General features: G+C 38.4%; 1 protein-coding gene and 1 pseudogene across 1 annotated transcript in view; one reads left to right on the forward strand and one right to left on the reverse strand.

The window, feature by feature from the left end:
• Nucleotides 1–16,287, forward strand: part of MSRB3 (methionine sulfoxide reductase B3) — a gene marked incomplete at its 5' end in the record, with an annotated part of 161,350 nt that overhangs the window by 91,690 nt on the left and 53,373 nt on the right.
• Nucleotides 13,155–13,933, reverse strand: LOC144332985 (keratin, type I cytoskeletal 18 pseudogene; annotated as a pseudogene).

Here is a 16,287-nt window from a genome sequence, read left to right on the forward strand (position 1 = left end):
TAGCAACAAACTATCCAAAAAAGAAATCAAGAAAACTATCCCATTTACCATAGCTACTAAAAAGCCAAAATACTTAGGAATAAATTTAACCAAAGAAGTGAAAGGTCTGTACACTGAAAACTATAAGACGTTCATGAAAGGAATTGAAGAACAATTAGATGGAAAAATATCCTATGTTCAAGGGTTGGAAAAATTAATATTGTTAAAATGTCCACATACCCAAAACTGTCTACAGAGTCAATGCAATCTCTTTCGAAATCCAAATAACATTTTTCACAGAAATAGAAAAAATAACGTTAAAATTTGTATGGAAGTACAAGAGACCCTGAATAACCAAAGCAATCTTGAGCAAAAGGAACAAAGATTGCAGCATCACACCACCTGGTTTCAAAATTTACTACACATCTATGCTATGGTTTGAATGTGTCCTCCCCAATATTTATGTTGAAACTTAATCCCCAATGCCACTATGTTAAGAGTTGGGGTCATTTCGGGAGGCGGAGCTTGCAGTGAGCTGAGATGGGGCCACTGCACTCCAGTCCGGGCGACAGAGCGAGACTCCGTCTCAAAAAAAAAAAAAAAAAAAAAAAAAAAAAGAGTTGGCGTCATTTAGGAAGCTCTGCCTTCAAGTGTAGGATTAGTGCCTTATACAAGAATTAGAGGGAACTAGCTAGGCCCGTTTTGCCTTTTTGTATTCCACTATGTGAGGACCTGGCACCCAAGGCATTATCTTGGAAGCAAAGAGAGCCAGCGTTCATTAGAAATTGAATCTACCAGTGCCTTGATCTCGGATTTTCCAGCCTCCAGAACTGTGAGAAATAAATTTCTGTTCTTTATAAAATTATCTGGTCTAAGATATTTTGTTATAGCAGTGGGAATGGGTTAAGACACTATACTAATCAATACATCATAGTACTAGCATAAAAACGGACACATAGACCAATGGAGCAGTGTAAAGAGTCCAGAACTAAATCTATGCATTTATAGTATATTGACTTTTGTCATAGATGCCAAAAACACACAATGGGGAAAGGACAGTCTTTTCAATAAATGGTTTTGAAAAACCTCATTTTTTTTTTTTTTTTTTGTCTAAGAAAGTCTTTATTACTTTCTCACTTTTTTTCTCAATTTAAAATATTTCAGGGTACAGTATTCTGTCCTGGTGGTGTTTTTTTTCTTTTAACACTTTAAATATTTCACTGTGCTCTCTTCATTGTATGGTTTTTGAGGAGAAGTCTGACATAATTCTTACCCTTGTTCCTGCTGTAGGTAAAGTGTTTTTTCCCTTCTAACTTTTTTCAAAAATTTATCTGTCTTTGATTTCTGCAATTTGAATATCGTATTGCTAGACATAGATTTTTTTGATATTTATCCTTCTTGGTCTTCTCTGAGCTTCCTGGATATATGGTTTGGTATCTGTCATTAATTTTGGAAAATCATCAGCCATTATTACTTTAAACATTTTCTCTGTTCCTTTTTGTCTTCTCCTTCTGCTATTCCTATTAAACAAATGTGACACCCCTTTAAAATTATCCCATAGTTCTTAGATATTCTGTTCTGTCTTTTTCATTTTTTTCCCTTTGCATTAATTGTTTTGGAGGCTTCTATTGACCTTTCTTTAAACTCCCAGATTCTTTCCTCAGTTGTGTCCAGTCTGTTGATGAGCCCATAAAAAGGACTCTTCATTTTTGCTATAGTACTTTTGATATCTGGCATTTTTTCTTTGATTCTTTCTTAGAGTTTCCATTGCTCTGCTTACATTATCACCTTTTCTTGCAATGTTGCTTGTTTTTTTTTCCATTAGAGCATGTTAACTATAGTTGTTTTAAATTCCGGGTCTGATTATTAGAAAATCTCTGCCCTATCTGAGTCTGATTCTGAAGCTTGCTCTATCTCTTCAAAATGTGCTTTTGTCTTTTAGTATACCTTTTTTCTTTTTCTTTTTTTTTTGAGATGGTGTCTTACTCTGTCGCCCAGGCTGGAGTGCAGTGGTGCGATCTCAGCTCACTGCAATATCCACCTCCTGGGTTGAAGCAATTCTCCTGACTCAGCCTCCCAAGTAGCTAGGATTACAGGTGCCTGCCACTATGCCCAGCTAATTTTTGTATTTTTAGTCGAGATGAGGTTTCACCATATTGGCCAGGCTGGTCTCGAACTCCTGACCTTGTGATCCACCCATCTCGGCCTCCCAAAGTGCTGGGATTACAGATGTGAGCCACCGGCCTTATCATTTTTTTGTGAAAGCTGGATGTGATATACTGGATAAAAGGAACTGAGATAGTAGGCCTTTAGTGTGAAGTTTCATGTTTATCTGACTAGGAGGTAGACTGCATTTACTGTATCTGTGGCTAGAGGCTTCTTAAATATGGTTTGAGATGTGTAGTTATTTTGGTTGTAATCTTTTGTTATTATACAGCAGCTCTTCTGATCTTGTGGTAAGATATGGGAAGGGGTAGTGCATTTTATAGACCCAAATTAGGTCTCCGACTTTCAGTGAGCCTGCGCCCTTGGGCTGTGACTTCTGTCTCACCCTTCCCCATTTGATGAGACAACAAAGCTAGAAAGGGCCAAGATTGGTTATTTCCCTTCCCCAACATAGAAGGCTGGAGTGGGCTGGAGTTGGGTATTTTCTTTCTCCCAGTTTGATTAGGCGCTAGTATATGACAAATTGATTAGGCTCTGGTAAAATACTTTCCATGAGGGCAGGCCTTGTTAAACATAACACAGTCATCTGGGTGTATTTTAAAATGGCTACTTTCCTCTTCCCCCTGCTGGAATCACAAGGGGACTTTTCTCTGATCTTCACTGTGACAACCTGGTAGGGCTTCTAGAGGTAAAACCGAGGTGGGCGGATCACGAGGTCAGGAGATCGAGACCAACTTGGCTAACACGGTGAAACCCCGTCTCTACTAAAAATACAAAAAATTAGCCGGGCGAGGTGGCAGGCGCCTGTAGTCCCAGCTACTCGGGAGGCTGAGGCAGGAGAATGGCGTGAACCCGGGAGGCGGAGCTTGCAGTGAGCCGAGATTGTGCCACTGCACTCCAGCCTGGGAGACAGAGCGAGACTCCGCCTCAAAAAAAAAAAAAAAGTGTATCCGCTCCTTCCAAAAGTGGACCTCTCTGGAGTTTTAAACTCTTAAACTTGCTGAACCTCCAGCAATCTGTTAATTACAGTAACATATTTTATATATATAAAATACCTATATATCTATATATAAAATATATGTACCCATTAATAGTAACTGTAAGGATATACCTGTATGTGTGTGTGTATATATGTGTGTGTGTGTATATATATACACACATAAACCTAGATGGTGTAGCCTACTACACACTTAGGCTATATAATATAGTCTATTGCTCCTAGGCTACAAATCTGTATATCATATTACTGTATTGAATACTGTAGGCAGTTGTAGCACAGTGTTAAGTATTTGTGTATCTAAACATATCTCAACATAGAAAAAGTAGAGCCAAAATGTGGCATTATAATCTTAGGGGACCACTGCTGTATATGTGGTTCCAGTTGTTGACTGAAATGTCATTATGTGGCATTATGACTGTATAATTTTACCTTTTCCTCTCTTTTGCCTTTTCAGATTCTTTAGAATAATTGAGAATTTGCTTCCAGATTATTAGTAATTTTTTTCTTAACAAAATACCTCATCCATCTATAAAATCCTTTTTGTGTGTTACATTATACTTCAAAGCCATATTATCAAGAGTTATCTAGATTTAGTATAAAATAACTTTTATTAGTTTTATTTATCATTGCTGTTTCTTAGTAAGTCATCTACTTGAGCTTTATATTCTGATTTTTAAGAAACAGAATGATTAGAATCAGAACAGGAGTGGTAATGAGTACTTCCATGTCTTTTTATAAACACTTTTGGTAATTATTACCAAATTGCTTTCCAGAAAATTTGTGCTGATTTAACTTCCATCTGAATTTTATGGGTGTTTCAATTTTTCCATTCCCTCTTTTTTCATATTGAATATTTTCATTCTTTATGTTATCTGGCATGTTGTATTTGAAACCTAGTTTGCCATTTATGTTTTAATTGCATTATTTAATTATTGAGTTTAAATTTTATAACGTAATTATGCAACTTTTTTATTTCGTGTATTGCCAGTTTGTGTCATTTGTCTATTTTTGTATTGGAGTATCTATATACTTTATTGCTTTGTAAGATCGCTTTATATATTAAGGCTATTAGATCATCTTATTTTATCTGGTTGATATGTTTTTAGATTTATTTATGTTGCTTTCTGTTTGGCACCAGATCAATGCTTGTTGGCATTTTGTTAGGGAAATCATTAGGTGCATGGACTTTGTATTGAAACTCCAGCACAGGCCAGGTATGGTGGCTCATGCCTGTAATTCCAGCACTTTGGGAGGCCGAGGCAGGCAGATCACTTGAGGCCAGCGAAACACTGTCTCTACAAAAAAATACAAAAATTAGCTGAGTGTGGTGGTGTGCACCTGCAGTCACAACTATTTGGGGGGCTGAGGTGGGAGGATTGCTGGAACCTAGGAGGCTGAGGCTGCAGTGAGCTGAGATCGCACTGCTACACTCCAGCCTGGATGACAGAGTGAGACTCTGTCTCAAAAAAGAAACCCCAGCTCAGCCACTTGCTCATTGTGTAATCTTGGGAAATTGCTTAATAACTTTTAGCTCTTGCTAAAACTGATATAAAACAATAGTGCCAACTTCATGGGGTTGTTGAGAGAGATTACTTAAAAGGTTTAGCATAGTATCTGTCATAATTTAGTAAACAATCATTTCTGGCTGTTACTGTTTGTATTTTTTTTAAACAGTGACCAAAGCAGAAATAAAGGGAATGATGTGAAATTAATGAATATATAAGTTATATTTGTTGCCCTCTCTGGCCTTTTCACATGTACCTTTCCCTCTGTGAAACTCCCCCACCCCCACCCCTTTTATGGGGTAGCATATTTAATACATAATCTTCTTCTCTTTTTGTTTAATGTCTTGGGAATGTGTTGAATACTCTTTGTGTTGGTTTTCATTTAAGTATACTTTTCAAATATGTAAATAAAGCTCAGTAAATAGAGGCCTGTTTTCAGATACAGTGTATAATTTTGCTAAGTTGCTTTTTCCTACTTACATAACAGTGGCAATTATTGAAGTAGGAGATACATCAAGTGAATAAATGGGTGTTTCTAGCTCTGAATATGCCATGAAGATCTCACTTCTTTTTTTGATTAGTGACATTTTTCTCTTCCAAAAGTTAAGAGGAATGGGAATGTGAGCCTTCGATGGGGAAGTCTTACTTGTGTTGTTACTTTTTATATGTTTTACATATCTGTCTATTCTGTGGTTGAATAAAATATGTCCTTCCTATGACCACCAGTGCAACTTTTGTACATATGCTACCCATTATACTCAGATCTCCTTTTTAAAACCTCACATGTAGAAATGAATGTAAAATTTGTACTCTTTTACCTTTGAAAAACTTGCAGTAATCACCATAGCTTTATGATCATTAGATTAGCAAATGGTTAAATCCTCATGAAATTCTTTTATAAGCTGTTTGTAGTTTTCAGGCATTCAATCATTCATGCCTTATAGAAGGCAAAAAAAATTGGTCATTGATGAAATAGAAGTATGATAGAATCACTGTTGTATTGCTACTCAGTATATTAATGTAGAAGTAAGCTAGATTTATAATATATATACAGTATATTTATATTTAATATACTAAAATATAATATATGTAATAGGACTATAAATTTATATTATATACTTATGTTTTACATATAAATTTATTTAATATATAGATTTATATGTATATAAAAACATAGGATGTGATTTTTCATTATTTGCTTTTACAGGAACAGAATGCTAGTGCTTGAAAAGGGAACATAAAAGATCATGTAGTCCAACACTCTCATTTTACAAATAATAAACTTAGAAAGGCAGCACATGGCTTACTCAAAGTCTCATGTGGGAGAACCTGTTGAAGAATCCAGGGCTGTGTTCATGAGACCACACTTCCTTTGACTATAGTCATGTTTTCACTCAATTTCAAGCCCTTTTTATTTTAACTTTATTTTTAATTTCACAGTTATTTCTTTACATGGTTAAGCCAGTTCAAGATTTTCCTATTTAATAACTTGGCAGATTTCCTTTAAACAAGAGCCATCTTATTAGACACTGAAGCTACTAAAAACAATTAAGGTTGCTTTCACTGAAAATGTGCAAGAACAACCACACTAGTACTTGCAGTGTTACGTATATTCCCATCTTATGGCCCTAGTAGAGGAATAAGTAGTTACTTTATTTCTCCTTCACCTGTCCCCTTCAGGAAGTGTCATGCCACATGCCTGTTGCAGACTTTCAAATTGTGTGCTGTATTCAAAGGAACTCAAGACCATCATAATTAACTTGGGCTCAATAGTTAAGATTGAAAATGATGTTTCCAATCTCATTATTAAACAACTTTCTTATTAAACAACATATTAAAAATACAGCTAGCTCTGTGTAATTACATGGATCATTGTACCCCCTGGATAATACTGTTAGGTTGGTGCAAAAGTAGTTGTCGTTTTTGCCATTGAAAGAATGGCAAAAATGCGATTACTTTTGCACCAACGTAGTAATTTTCTTTCCCACTCTTTGAGAGGTATATGGTTTGCAATCTCTATGGTAAGTTGTTCTATTAGTCCATTCTCATACTGCTATAAAGAACTGTCCAAAACTGGGTAATTTATAAAGGAAAGAGGTTTAATTGACTCACAGTTTATCATGGCTGGGGAGGCCTCAGGAACCTTCAATCATAGAGGAAGGTAAAGGGGAAGCAAGGCACTTTCTTCACAAGGTGGCAGGAAGGAGAAGTGCTGAGTGAGGGGAGAGGAGTACCTTATAAAACCATCAGATCTCTGAGAACTCACTTGCTATCATGAGAACAGCATGGGGGAAATTGCCCCCATGATTCAGTTTCCTCCATCTCATCCCTCCCTTGACACATGGGGATTATGGTGATTACAATTCAGGATGAGATTTGGATGCAGACACAGAGCCACACCATATTAGTTGTTCTTAAGAGATCCTACACTCACCTCTTGGTAATTAGTGCTTGCCCTGTGTCAACAGTGTCTCTTCAAATTGCTAAAAGGTCAGAATGTACATAAGGTATTAAGATGAAACCATCTCCTGACTGAGATAAAAGGCAGGCTTAAGCTACCAGTGTTTAGTGGCATATATCTCTTATGTGGAAAGGCTAAGATATTTACTTCCATCATCTTTATGCTAACTCTATGAATATCTAGCAGATAGTAGGTGCTTTATCACAAATACTCTTGAGGTCAGCATCCTTCTTTGCTTGGTTGCCTGACCTCCTATGATAAAAGCAAATGCCTGATTAGTTGTTTCCTGATAGCCCTCAGTAAAGGAGGGTATAACTTGGGATAACTTTTTAGTACTGTTCTTTGGCTCTGAGATGTTCTTGTTCCTGTTTTAGCTTATTCTCTTCTTTTGCTCCTTGAACTCTAGTCTTTCTTCATAGATTAATTTCATCCCTCGTTCAGTAATCCTGAATATTTTTTCAGTGCTTTACTATGTGACAATCACTGTTATTCGTGCTTAATGTACATTAGTAAACAAAACAGACAAAAACCTCCGCCCTTGTGGATCTTAAATTCTAGTTGGGTGCGGGAGGCAGACAGACAATTAAAGAAAAGCGTACTAAATGTCTACACTTTATAATATATTAGGAGGTAACTGCTATTAAAAAAAAATAACCCAGCAGAGTAAGGGGGATTGGAAATGCTAGGGAAGACAGGGGTACAGTCACAGTTTCAATAGGTCAGAGTAGGTCTCAGGGAGAAGACATCTAAGTAAATATATGCAGAAGAAAGGGAAGCTGACAATGCAGATATCCTAGGGGAAAATGGTACAAAGGCCTTATGATAAATGTATACCTGGTTTTTAAGAAGAACAGAGAAGCAGGCCCGTATTGCTGTAGTTGAGTGAGGTGGAGAAGGGTAGCAGGAGGTCAGAGAGGAAATGAAGATCAGGTCCTGTAGGACATTTTAGGCCACTGTGAACACATTGGATTTTACTCTGAGTAAAACAGGAAACCACCAGATGGTTTTGAATAGAGGAGTGACATGGTATGACTTCTATCTTTAAAAGCTCACTTTGGCTGTTATATACAGAATAGGCTGTAGAGAGCCACAGGTGAAAGCAGAGAGAATAATTAGAAGGCTGTTACAGTAATACGGCGTGGGGAAAATGGTGGCTCACATCAGATGGTAGCAGCTATAGGAATGAGGTATGGTAGATTTCCAGATACACAGTCATGCATCTCATAATCACATTTCAGTCAATGACTGGACCACATATAACAATGGTGGTCCCATAAGATTATAATACCGTATTTTTGCTTTACTTTTTCTATGTTTAGATATGTTTAGATACACAAATACTTAGGATTGTGCTACAGTCACCTACCGTATTCAGTACAGCAACATGCTGTGCAGGTTTGTAGTCTAGGAGCAATGAGTGATAGCATGTAGTCGAGGTGTGTAGCAGGTATACCGTCTATGTTTATGTAAATTTACTGTGTGATGTTTATATGACAACAAAATAGACTAACAGCACATTTCTCAGAACACATCCCCATCACTAAGCAACACGTGACTGTAATTTAAACATGGAGCCAATAGTATTTCCCGATAGGAAATGAGTTGTGTGAGAAAGGAGTCGAGGAAAACCTCAAGGTTTCTGGCCTCAGCAACCAGAAAGATGAAGTTGCAGCAATTAAAATGAGGAAGATTTCAGGTAGAATAAGTTCAGGTGGGGCCTGGGGGAGTGGTGAGGGAAATCAGTAATTCAGTTTTGAACATGTTAAGTTAGACATGCCTATGAGTCATCCCCATGGAAATGCTATGTAAGTGTTGGAGTTTAGAAGAGAAAACTAGAGATAAAAATTTGAGAGTGGTAAGATGTACAGGTGATATACAAAGCCCTGAGAGTGACTAAGATAACCACTGGGGAATGGCTTTCGTTAGAGAGCAGGATCAGAGTCAGCCTGGGAGCACTGCAATATTTAGAAGTTGGGGAAAGAGGAGGAACCAGCAAAGGATACAGGGAGGGAGTAGCTGTGAGATAGGAGGAAATTCAAGACCACAGTATCTTCCAAGCAAAAGTGGTAAGCTCATACTCTTTAGGATGCTTTATAATTTGACCAAACCCCTCTGCTTCTAAGTGAGGTCACTGCAATTTTACTGAATTTCCTGGTTTCTCAAGAGAGGAATTTCTTTCCATGAGCTATGAGAAAACTGATCTACAGTCTGTCCAGCCTGTTCTGACAGCAGCCTCAGATGGCTGTCTGGAGTTTTGAGAGATGTTTGATAGAAGGCCATGGACTTTTGAAGTTTGTAGCTAGCAACCTACAGGAAGGACAGATTCATATATCCCATAGATAGCACCTGGGTCAGGGTCCTGATCAACACTGTTTCAGACTGTGTAGGTCCTGAGGTACAAGATTGAAATTTCTGCTGGTCTTACAAGAGAATTTAGGGAAATTGGAATAAGCATTTGTTGAACTGGTAAAATATAAGGTTGTGTACTCAATATGCTTCTACCATTGTGTCAAGGGAGTGATTCTCTTCTGTTTTCTGGTCCAAAAATTACGCCACAAGAAAGGTAGACTGAATAGTCCCTGGAAGAGTTTACCAACCCCATCCTAGATCAGCTGCCCTGCATAACCTTAAAAGACTGATGGATTTAACCCTCACTTCTGCCCCTGGCAGGCTTATAGTGCCAAGTTGTGTTTGCAAACTCTAAGACTAACACCTAAGGATTGCGTCCCTGGCCACCAGTTCAAAGTCCAGAGAGCAATGCCAAGTCAAAATCTGACACTATTTGTGTGTGTGCTTGGGGAAGATGGGGTCTCTAGGGAGGTGGACAAAGTTCACTATATATAGAAAGTGGGTCAACAGTTACAGAGGATAAGGCATGAAGCAGCCCAGAGGCATCTTACAAATGGTTTGCTTGTTGTCTTAGTCAACTTGGATACATCTTAAAGGAAGCCAGTCCTTTGGTACAACTTTGCCTTTGTTTTTTCCCGTTTCTAAATCAACACCTGGTGAAATATTCCCCATTAATTTCTAGCTCCATATCATTCTTGCCTGTGTACATACATCTCTTCTCCACCACTCAGAACACAGGAAGACTTACCCTGGTTGTGATTCTATCTCCTCGTTCTAAACAGAGTCCTGGAATTTGAAAAACACCTGTCCATTAGGTATTGCAGGACTCTTTGTGATCCCATGTAACAATGTATAGATGTGTTGCTTAATGATGGGAATACATTTGAAGAAGTCTGTCATTAGGTGATTTTGTCATTGTGTGAACATTGGAGAGTGTATACAAACCTAGGTGGGATAGCCTACTACACACCTAGGCTCTGTGGTATAGCCTGTTGCTTTTAGGCTACAAACCTGCACATGTTACTGTACTGAACACTGTAGGCAGTTGTAACTGGTAAGTATTTATGTATCTGAACATATCTAAACATAGAAAAGGTAATGCATTGCACTAAGATGTTACAATGGCTAAGATGTCACTAGGTGATAGGAATTTTTCAGCTCCATTATAATATTACAGTACCACCATCATATATGCAGTCCATAGTTGACCTGATTGTTGTTACTTAGCATGTAACCATATTATCCTTTGTGACACTTGTGATAGGAACATGTAGTGGTGGAGAAACCTGAAGGCCTACAGTAGCCCCCTTCCATTGCCAACTCTATAGTGTGTAGCCTTGGATTCTCTTTCTATTTTGGCCCTGCTTGGGTTTCAGTACATCTCGGTTTATATTGGTAAAGTCACATATATGATCCATTTTATCCCCTGCTCAGACAACACAAGCACTACAGACACAATGCACCTCTTTCTTTAATAAAATGAAAAGTACTGTATCCTTTTTAATAGATTCTAGTTTACTTTCTGATTCTAGAAGACCCTCTTTACTACTTTCCAAATCAAGACACATTTGTTCAACTATAAGATCATGGTTTATTCATTTTTATTATGAATTGTAATCAGTATTTTACCTCTGCTTCAGATATTTGTCCTATAATATTTAATCTAATTGGTGTTTGCCCCTCATTAAGGGAATTAATTACATTAGCAGGCAGGAAAATGAGAAATAGTCCTTGAGGACTCTATCTCTAACCTTTACTGTGCTAATAAGAAGATAATAGATTAAAATAGATTATTTTCTTTTGTCAACTTCCTTTTTTAACTGACAAGTAAAAATCGTATATAATTATGGTATACAACTGGTGTCTTGATAAAGATATATGTTGTGGAATGGCTAAATCAAGCTATTTTTAACATATGCATTACCTCACATACTTATTTTTGGTGAAAATACTTAAAATCTACTCTCTTAGCAATTCTCAAACATACAATAGGTTGTTATTTACTGTAGTCACCATGATGTACAATAGGTCTCTTGAACTTATTTCTCCTAACCGAAATTTTATGTCTTTGACCAACATCTCCCCAAACTCCTTTCCCTTACCCTTGGTAACCACCATTCTCCTCTGTTTTTATAAATTCAACTTTATTAGATTCCATATATAAGTTAGATCATGTGGTATTTGTCTTTCTGTGCCTGGCTTGTTTTAATTAACATAACATCCTTCAGGTTCTTCCAAGTTGTTCAAATGACAGGATTTTCTTCTTTATAAAGGATGAATAGCATTTCCTTGTGTGATTATATACTACATTCTCTATCCATTCATCTACTGATGGACATTTAGGTTGATTCCCACATATTAGTTATTGTGAATAATGCTGCAGTAAACATGGGAGTGCAGATATCGCAACAAACTGATTTCATTTCCTTTGGATATATACTCAGTAGTGCGTTGCTGGATCATAGGGTAGATCTGTCTTCAATTTTTTATCATAATGGCTGTACTAATTTACATTCTCACTAACATGTACAAGGGTTCCCTTTTCTCCATAGCTTCACTGGATCTTGGGATGGAGTTTTGCTCTTGTTGCCCAGGCTGGAGTGCAATGGCACGATCCTGGCTCACTGCAACCTCCACCTCCCAGGTTCAAGTGATTCTCCTCCCTCAGCCTCTGTTACGGGCACAAGTCACCACACCCAGCTAATTTTTGTATTTTTCGTAGAGACAGGGTTTCGGGAAGTTATCTATCAAGTCCTTTGCCCATTTTTAAATTGGGTTATTTGTTTTCTTATTATTGACTTGTTGGAGTTCCTTTTTTTATATTTTGTATATTACACTCTTATCAGATGTGAGGTTTGCAAAGATTTTCTTCTATCCTGTTGGTTGTCTCTTTACTCTGTTGTTTCCTTTGCTGTGCAGAAACTTTTTAGTTGATATAATGCTATTTGTCTATTTTTGCCTTTGTTGCTTGTGTTTTTGGAGTTATATCTAAAAATATTATTGCCCAGACCAATGTCATGGAGCTTTTCCCTGTTTTGTTCTAGTAGTTTTGCAGTTTCAGATCTTATTTTTACATCTTTAATCCATTTTGAGCTGATTTTTTTTTTAACCTCTGAACTTTTTATTGGCCTCCTGCTCCCCAAAGAGTACCCTGCTTCTGCTGGCTGAATGTCTCAGAACTTTGGTGTCATTGGTCTCAGACACCACTTTGCCATCCATTATCTGGCAGGTGGTAGTCTTTTGGATGGTTTGCATGGAGTTACTGCTGTCCAAGGCATCACGAAGATTGAAGTCCTTGACGTCTTCCAGCAGGTGGTGGTAGGTGGTAATCTCAGCCTCCAGCTTGACCTCGATGTTCAGCAGGGCCTCCTACTCCTGGGCCTGGCACTGTCCCTCTGCCTGGGTCTGTGTCAGCTCCTACTCCAAGTGCAGCAGGATCCTGTTGAGTTGCTCCATCTGCAGGGTGTACCGGGCCTCCACCTCCCTCAGGCTGTTCTCCAAGCTGGCCTTCAGATTTCTTATGGAGTCCAGGTCAATCTCCAAGGACTGGACTGTATGTTACAGCTCATCTGTTGAGAGTGTCATCTCAACAGCTCCAACCTTGGCCAACTCCAACCTTGGCCAACTGCGTGACCACTGTGGTGCTCTCCTTAATCTGCTGAGACCAGTATTTGTCCAGCCCTTCTTGGTTCTTCCAGCCAGCTCATCATATTGGGTCAAGATGTCTGCCATGATCTTGCACAAGGTCCTGAGATTTGGGGACATCTACCTCCACGATCAACCCAGAGCTGATAATCTGGGCTTGTAGGCCTTTTACTTCCTCTTCATGGTTCTTCTTCATTAAGAGCAGCTCCTCCTTGAGAGTCTCCATCTCTGTCTTCAGCTGCAGCCAAGTGACATTGGTGTCATCAGTGACCTTGCAGAACCCATAGATGTCGCTCTCCACAGACTGGCACATGGCCAGCTCTGTGTCATACTTGACTCTAAAGTCATCAGCAACAAGATGGGTATTGTCGATCTGCAGAACGATGTGGACACTATCCACAGTATTTGCGAAGATCTGAGCCCTCAGGTCCTTGATGGTCTTGAAGTAATGAACCCAGTCTCTGACCTGGGGTCCTGTCTTTTCTGGGTGCTCCCAGATTTTACTCTCCACCTTCCAGTTTTCAGTCTCTGGGCTCCTCACTCTGTCCAGGTAGGAGGCCAGATGGTCTTCAGGCTTTGTATGGTCTCCTCATTCTGGATGCCTCCCATTCCTGCCAGACCCCTGGTCATCCCTGTGGCCAGGCCCCTGGACCCCAAGCAGCCTGGGAAACTGCTGGAGCGGGACACAGAGATCCGGAAATCAGAGCCCCCAGTAGCTGCATAGACATTGGTTGTGCTGCTGACCGGCTGGGCGCGATAGCTGTGCACCTGGGTGGAGCCCAGGGATGGGTAGTTGGTGCGCAAGGTGGAGCCCGTGGTGAAGCTCATGTTGTCTGGGGAGGAGAGTGAGAAGAGAGGACTCAGGCTTTGCTGATAACCTTAAGTTTTGTGTGGTGTGAGACGAGGCTCTAATTTTATTTTTCTGAATGTGGATATCTAGTTTTCTCAGCACCATTGAAGAGAATATCCTTTCCTCATTGTGTGTTCTTGGCATCTTTTTCAAAAATAAATTGAGCATAAACTTGTAGCTTTATTTATGGACTCTCTATTTTATTCCATTGGTCTATGTGTCTGTTTTTACGCCAGTACCATGCTGTTTGGTTTACTATAGCTTTATAGCAGATTTTTAAAATCTGGTAATGTGATGCCTTCAGCTTTTTTTTTTTTTTTTTTCCTTATGATTGGTCTGGCTATATGGGAGTCATTTGTGGTTTTGTGCAAATTTTAAGATTTTTTTTTTCTATTTCTGTTTAATATGTCACTGGAATTTTTAAAAATCTTTATTATTGTTTTAAATTTTTAATTTTTTAAAAAAACTTTTAGGTTTGGGGGTGCATGTGAAGGTTTGTTATATAGGTAAACTCATGTTGCAGAGGCTTGTTTTACAGAGTATTTTGTCACCCAGGTACTAAGCCTAGTGCCCAATAGTGATTTTTTTCCTGATCCTTTCCCTCCTCCCACCCTGCTCCCTCAAGTAGGTCCCAGTGTCTGTTGTTTCTTTCTTTGTGTCCTTGTGTTCTCATCATTTAGCTCCCACTTATAAGTGAGAACATGCAGTATTTGGTTTTCTGTTCTTGTGTGCAAAGGATAATGGCCTCCAGCTCCATCCATGTTTCTGCATATGACATGATCTTGTTCTTTTATGACTTCATAGTATTTCATGGTATATATGTGCCACATTTTCTTTATCCAGTCTGCCATTGATGGGCATTTAGGTTGATTCAATGTCCTTGCTATTGTGAATAGTGCTGCAGTGAACATTAGCATGCATGTGTCTTTATGGCAGCATGATTTATATTCCTTTGGGTATATACTCAGTAGTGAAACTGCTGGGTGTAATGGTAGTTCCATTTTTAGCTCTTTAAGGCATTGCCACACTGCTTTCCATAATGGTTGAACTCTTTTACACTCTCACCAACAGTGTATAAGCATTCCTTTTTTCCTGCAACCTTGCCAGGACCTGTTATATTTTAACTTTTAAGTAGTGGCCTTTCTGACTCATGTGAGGTGGTATCTCATTGTGGTTTTGGTTTGCATTTCTCTAATGATCAGCACTATTGACCTTTTTTTCATGCTTGTTTACCACATGCATGTCTTCTTTTGAAAAGTGTCTGTTCATATCCTTTGCCCACTTTTTAATGTGGTTGGTTGTTTTTTTCTTGTAAATTTGTTTAAGTTTCTCACAGATGCTGGCTATTGGGCCTTTGTCAGATGCATAGTTTGCAGATATTTTCTCTCACTCTGTAGGTTATCTGTTTACTCTGTTGATGGGTTCTTTTGCTGTGCAGAAGCTCTTTAAGTTTAATTAGATCTCTTTTGTCAGTTTTTGCTTTTGTTGTGATTGAATTTGGCATCTTCATCATGAAAGTTTTGACAGTTTCAGTTTCTGTGTATTGCCTAGGTTGTCTTCCAGGTTTTTTATAGTTTTGGGTTTTACGTTTAATTTTATATCCAGCCAAACTAAGCTTCTTCGGTGAAGGAGAAATAATATCTTTTTCAGAGAAGCAAATGCCGAGGGAGTTTTTTACCTCCAGATATGCCTTAAAAGAGATCTTGAAAGGAGCACTAAATATGAAAAGGAAAGACCATTACCAGCTGATGCAAAAACACCTTTAAGTACACAGACTAGTGACACTACAGGGCAACCACACAAACAAGTTGGCATAATAAGCAGTTAACAACACAATGACAGGATCAAATCCATACATGTCAACACTAACATTGAATGTAAACAGGCTAAATGCCCCATTTAAAAGGCATAGAATGGCAAGCTGGATAAAGAAACAAGACCCAGTGGTATGCTTTCTTCAAAAGACCCATATCACATGCAATGACATGCATAGGCTCAAAATAAAGGGATGGTGAAAAACCTACCAAGCAAATGGAAATCAGAAAAAAGCAGGGGTTGCAATCCTATTTTTAGACAAAACAAACTTTAAACCAACAAAGATCAGAAAAGACAAAGAAGGGCATTACATAATGGCAAAGGGCTCAATTCAATAAGAAGACCTAACTATTCTAAATATATATGTCCCCAACCCAGGAGGACCCAGATTCATAAAGCAAGTCTTTAGAGACCTATAAAGAGACTTAGACTCCCACACAATAGTAGGGTAAGACTTCAGCACTTCATTGTCAGTATTAGACAGATAATTAAGGTAGAAAATTAACAAAGATATTTA

This window comes from Macaca mulatta, chromosome 11 (genome assembly GCF_049350105.2).
Source record: "Macaca mulatta isolate MMU2019108-1 chromosome 11, T2T-MMU8v2.0, whole genome shotgun sequence".
Lineage (NCBI taxonomy): Eukaryota > Metazoa > Chordata > Mammalia > Primates > Cercopithecidae > Macaca > Macaca mulatta.